The sequence below is a fragment of the Dermacentor variabilis genome, chromosome 10 (assembly GCF_050947875.1).
Source record: "Dermacentor variabilis isolate Ectoservices chromosome 10, ASM5094787v1, whole genome shotgun sequence".
Taxonomy (NCBI): Eukaryota; Metazoa; Arthropoda; class Arachnida; order Ixodida; family Ixodidae; genus Dermacentor; species Dermacentor variabilis.
In genome coordinates, this window is record NC_134577.1 from 30,735,439 (window position 1) to 30,741,758 (window position 6,320).

The following is a 6,320-nucleotide window of genomic DNA, read 5'->3' on the forward strand; positions in this document are numbered from 1 at the left end:
CGGAAATGATCCTGAGAATCACTTTCAAATGGGCCGCTCTGAAGAGCCGCCTTTGTTGTCTTTTCTGCCTCATCAGCCGCACACCTCGGTCCACGCCAAGGCCGTGCCGGTCCGGTCAGACACAGTGATCGTGATGGTGGTGGTGATGGCATGGTTATAAGGAGGCGTTAGCTCAGTGCTTTGGGCCGGTTAGTGAACAGCTCCGAAAGAAGGGCAACTTGTCGCCACTTTCAATCGCTTTGGATAGGACGTCCTCAGCCCCGATCTGCGGAGGGGCTTAATCGCATGCAAGCTGCCCTGGTTTGAGAAGTGCTAACCGCATCGCTTTGTTCTCCGTCATGGGTGTCGAAGTTTGGCAGGGTTCTCTTCGGCTGGGTACCCTTTGTCTGTGTTGCATTGAATGCAACGATCTGGGCGATACACAGCCACTAATCTTGTTCTGCTAGCGTTCCTGAACAACGATACGCCACTTCTTTCCTTACTTGATTTCATTACATTAAAAACCCCGTCGAGGGAGTATTAATTACATAAGGGGGTGGATTATAGAATACAAATACGTGTCAGTGTCTGTGCCTACATACTATATTCAAGCCCTTCCTTATTTGTAAGCATCCTCGCTCAGTTACGCGGCTATCAAAAATGGAGAGTCACTAAAGATACCTGGGATATAAAGAACAAAAAGAATTTAAAAAAATATCCGTCGAGCCGGATTCGAACCAGCGACCTATGGATGTCCGTGTGTGGTCAACCTCTACAGTCCACCGCTCTACCAACTGAGCTATCGACGGAACGGAATCAGACTTTCGGCCAGAGCGACTGGACAACGGCCGTGTATCGCGTGACCCACTTCAAGCGCAGCCAAAGCGAGCCTTTCTCTCAACCGGTTCGGCCGTCGCTCGAGAACGCGGCGCGTTTCTTCTATCTTTTTTTTTTTCCCCCGAGGAGAGCTCACGCTCCCGCCGCTGCGCCGTGATTTGAACGGCACTGTACAAGCTGACTTGTCCCTCTAATGCACAAGAATCTATCCATTTCATGGCGTTTCCCTCATGGTAGGCATAACAAAAACAACGGGGAGGAGGAGGGGAGGAGGAGGACTACGATGACGACGACGACAATGACGACGCTGTTAGCGGTGCCAAAAGAAGGCACCATTAACATCCACCGTTAAAGGCACCGTTAACACACACACACACACACACATTATATATATATATATATATATATATATATATATATATATATATATATATATATATATATAACCTCGCAACAGCGTGCTAACCCACAAGCATGGAGATTAGACACAGCCATGTCCTATATTTATAATTCCCATGGCAGTACATGATTCCGGCACCAGTGCCTCATCTGGTAATTCTTGTTGGAAACTGAATTGTGTTTTTACACACCCACCTATACAAACCGCGAATCCCAAGCAACTCCCTCAGCGTCTTGTAGTTTGCAAAGTCGCGAACTCAAGCCAGAAAGACGAAGTTTAGACATGTATTAGGGAAAACACTGGAAAGGCGGAAAATGGCAAATCAAGACTAAGATCAAAGCGAGAACAACGAAAAGGCGGCAAGAAACGTTTCCACAAGTGAACTTGTTTGTTTCAATGCGCCATGAATCCTTATTTAGCCAAATATTCAGGACTTTAGCGCACCAAAATCAAGGAGCCCTTAAAAAAAGAATTTCTGGAGTGGAGCTGATGCTATGGAAATGAAGGCGGGCCGCCGCCACCGCCTCATGGTAGGCGCGAATAAGCATTAGCTTATAGCATGAAATAAAGGAATTACTTTCTTGGCAATCTATACAAGTCTAATATAGCTAATTTATTCTGTAACGAAGGCTGCTTTGTTTGCGCACTTATGCCGCTGGTTTTAGGATGAAGTCTGACTGTCTTGTCAAATTTCACGGAAGGTCGCGATATTAGTGTTGGGCCAAAATTAATGATTAAGCGAGAAACGACTAGCTTTTATTTTCCAATGAGCCTTTCGTTTACACTCACAGCGCAAAAGCATCTGGGAGCTATGTGAGTGGGCTTCAGCTCACGGAACTCTGTTTCAGAGTTGAATGGTGCGCAAACGCTCGTGTCGCAGAAAATCCGGCGTCGGCATCCGGCGTCGGCATCCGGCGTCCCGCGTCCGGAATTTCGAACCACGCATTTCAACCGCGGAGGACCTCCACGTGGCGCAAGAAATTTACTGGCATATTTGAATTTCTCGAAGTAAGACGCATCAGAAAAATCCTAAAGTACGACTTACACACAACCCACAGTCATGATAGCGTCGGATTACAATTTGAATATGCGAGAAAACATAATTCTGTAGCGCAAAAACTAAAAAAAAACACACGAACCCCTTTTCCAGCGTTTCTACCATTCATAGAGCGGCCACGGTTTCGCAGATTTGCGCGCGGAAATCTCAAAGCCCCATAAAGCGGTGCGCCCGGTTCCTTGCAACATCTCCAGATCGCTCTCGCCTCCGCCGCATCGCGGCCCCCGCAAGAGGCAGCGTTTCTACCAGAAAGCTCGCCTTCGTGTATAGCGCACACCGCCAGCGTTTCCCGGCAAACGTTAATGTTACATAGGCTCCAGTTGCCGGGAAGCGTGAGAAGGGGCCAGGGATCTTTGAGCGCTATCACATTCCACTCTTAAAGGCGAAGCTTAAGCGCCCTCCAAATTTGTTTACTTTTTTTGGATGACAGGAATTCCCAAATTATTTTAGGATTGTCGCTTGCAAATGAGCTGAGATCATGAAATATCGTTCTGGGCTTTCACATAGTTTATCTGCCAACGAACCTTTTAGCTCAGCTATGAATGAAGCGCCGGTCAAACTTTGCTTCTTTATTCGTTTAATTTTACCTTATTAATGTACTGTTGCTATGGTCATCCAGGTGTTATTTTCGCCTACGTACTTCTTTTTTCTTGGGATAGAGTTTTTTGATACAAAACCGGCTATAAAACTCCAATCTCCTCCATAACAAATTCACACCTTTCGTCATGTGAAGCAAAAGCGTACTGCAGGTAGCGTATAATTCGCGCGCCATGTCTAGTATAATTTTCTCCGGGCGCTTGTTTCACTTTGAACAGGACTGATTGTCGAAAAAAAGAGCGAATGACGGGACCAAGCCTACGATCAGATATACCGTCAAAGACTTCCGTCACAGATTTGATACCAGACGGGCAAAATATATGATCAAGCACTTATGAGGTTGCACTGGAAATACGTGCTGGCACTAGCACATTTTGTGCAAGATTAAAGGCTGATGATAAGTGAAGAAGAACGTTACAACTCTGTGCCTCAGCTGTGTCACACTGCAATAATCTCCGATCAGTATTAGAAAGGTTAAAATCGAAGTCAATCACCAGGTTGCGACGATATTTTCCCGAGTACTCGTGCGAATCCAACAAATATTTAGGTTGCATTGGAGGATCGCTATAGACACCCACAAGTGTCAGATGATTACCATATAAATCAAGCTTACAATATATACTGTCAGGATTAACACTAATGTCAAGCAACTGCAACGCTGATAATGTATTTTCCATAAAAATTTCGACAGAGCCGCCTCCCACTGGACGATCTCTACGGTGACATATGTACGAGGGCGGCGCCACGCCGCTGTCGGGTATAAATAGATGCAACCATGTGTCTGGGAAAATAGCTATGAGCGGGTCATACGATAACAAAGCACGTTCTAAGGCTTTTAGATTGCTGCAAGGACTTCCAGCGTTCAGGCAGATAAGACGAAAGTTCTTCTGGCGATCATTGGCGGCGTCATCAGAGTCATCGTTGCACACAATGATCGGCTGTACGCAGAACTTCACAACTTTTACTTTCATTCAACGTAAAATATGTCTCGTTGATGGAAAGTTGATCGTAAACGAGCTCGATTTTATCGCCAACGTATGTCCACCATCTTGATTTGGCAAAATGTGTTTTGCAATGGTAAGGTGGTTTGGAATAATCGTGGCAAAGTGACACTCCCGGTATTCTTCAGCTCAAAGCACTACTTCAGGTGTCAAGTTTCTTTCGTTGTAGTTGTGTATACTTTAAGAATAGTAGGCCTTGACTGGTCGCCCTCTGGTTGACCGATTCTGTGAATGCGTTAAACAACGTTTTCTTTAAAGATTGCTCTGGTTTGATTAGCAACTTCTGGCCCACCAAAAGCAGTAACGTTGTTCCTTCGAGATCAGTCCTCGTAAGCATTATGTTTTTTTTTTTGTTTTTATGCCGTGACTGTAACGTCCTTTCAAGGCGCTGAAAGGTGCTTTAGAGTTTCATCTTTTATTTTTTTCGTTCACCTTAGCCATTTTCACCACTTCGTCTACCGTTGAGGCCTTCTTGTTTGTTTCGGTAACTGTGGCGTCGCGTTTTAATTCCGAGCCTGCGAGGTCCTTCGAACACTTCGCGATAGCGGCTAAAGTCGCCTGATCATTGCCCGCAAAGGGATAAGCTTCCACGTCAATAAAAAAAAGCAACAATTATGCAGACCAACAATCAGCCAGTATACAGATACATTCCTGAGGCCATGGTAGAAGAACACTGGTTCGATACCTGGAATACATGTCAAAACTAACGTGCACGAGAAGTCACGCGAAGTTAGGCATGTACGTCTGTCCGACCATGGGTGCCACGATTTTCTCTGAAGTGGTAGGGTTGGTCCAGTCCTTTTCTCACCGAGCTGTTAACGGCAGACGTCTTTAGACCTGAACGTCCCCAGGTGGCCGGTGATCCCACGTTGATATTGCACAGTGACAGGCTTGCATCAAAGATGAAAGGTTGTTCGTCACATCGCGGATGTCCAGGGCTGGTGACAGCAACAGAACTTGGTAGGGGTCGAAGAAAGAAAAGCATCTGCAGAACAAGTCATGCGAGGTTCGGCATGTTTTATACTGTGATGACTGCCATGCCCTCGCTCCACGCGTCTTCCAAGGGGTTCGAGAGGCATTCCATTACTTGGGATCGAAGCTGTCCCGGCTCTCTCCTTAGCTGCCTGCGTAGAATGTCTCCGATGATGGCCACAATTGGAGCACACCCCATGTGTCCTTTGCATTGGCGCCTTTCTATCAGCAGTCAAAGTCCGACCCCCGACCACCGCCACAAACCAACACGTAAACGGGCGAGAAAGACCAAAAAAAGGTTATTCGCTTTAAAAAAAGAAAGAAAGAAAATAAATGAGGTCAGCTTGCTTCACGTTTCAGCGGCGTCTCGCGTACTTCGCATGGCCGTTTTTCAGAAAACAAAAAGAAAGCCGCGATCTTGTGCCATTAGCGTTCCATTTCCTTCTTGCGGGGAATTTCCTTAAGCTCAGATGTCGCGTCACAGCACGCCTAGTCCTTTAAAGCGGCAGCCTCCAGAAAATGGCCGTCCAACAGAACACGCAAACCCACTTTGGGTCTCAGTCATGCAAGCCGCGCGTTATTGATCTGTCGATGCGCCTAACTACGCTCGTTCGGTACACAAATGTCTTGTAAACTGTGGGTCTAACTGGGTTTCTTGCTCCATATATACTCCCATAGTTATGCCTTCGAACCCCTTCAGCCCGTGTTGCGGCGAACGGCTTGATTCCTGATCCACCACATTGCCGTTTGTTTCGATTGCGTAAAAGAAAAGAAAACGAAAGAAACGAAGAAAGAAAGTAAGAAAGAAAGAGAGAGAGAGAGAGAGAGAGAGAGAGAGAGAAAGAAAGAAAGAAAGAAAAAAAGAAAAAAAGAAAGAAGGAAAGAAAGAAAGAAAGAAAGAAAGAAAGAAAGAAAGAAAACAGCCTGGTGCAGCTCTGCAACCGGTTCACAGCCCTGATTAAGCAAGAATTACTCTCGCGTTCTTGAGCACCCCATTATTCGTGCACTTTCGGGGTTAATGCGGGCAAGCTTACCGTGCGTACTAAGAAATTCATTACGGGATTTGCACCGCGTGGTCGTTTTTACGGAATGTTTTTTGATGCCACGCTGGGTAGCGGTCTAATGGGAATTAATGTCGAGGTTGATGCGGCCCTTGCCAGAGCAGTGCGACGACGAACGATGCTCTGGCAAAAGTAATGGCTTTCGCAATACTCAGCGCTCCCAGTGCGCCTCCGCGCGCTCCTGTCGTATTCCTTATTTCTTCACTTTCAGCAGACCACCGAGTTTATGTTTTGTTCTTGCTATCCTCTCAGGACCTGCGACCACGTGCTTTTCTATTATTAATAGTCTCAGCGAATAATGCGACGCATTACTGTTGAAGCTACGAGCCGTGCGACGCGGCTGATTGAACAGGGCGCAAATATGCGCACAATTTCACCTGCACCTTAACAAGAAGTTCATTTTTCTCGTACGAACC

The 6,320-nt window shown here is 46.3% G+C and overlaps 1 non-coding gene across 1 annotated transcript; it reads right to left on the minus strand.

Annotated features, from left to right (window-relative positions):
- Positions 1-696: 696 nt before the first annotated feature.
- TRNAY-GUA (transfer RNA tyrosine (anticodon GUA)) lies at positions 697-788 on the minus strand. The gene is given in 2 exon segments: positions 697-732; positions 752-788. It is a non-coding gene; the product is annotated as a tRNA-Tyr (tRNA).
- Between the last annotated feature and the right edge of the window lie 5,532 nt (positions 789-6,320).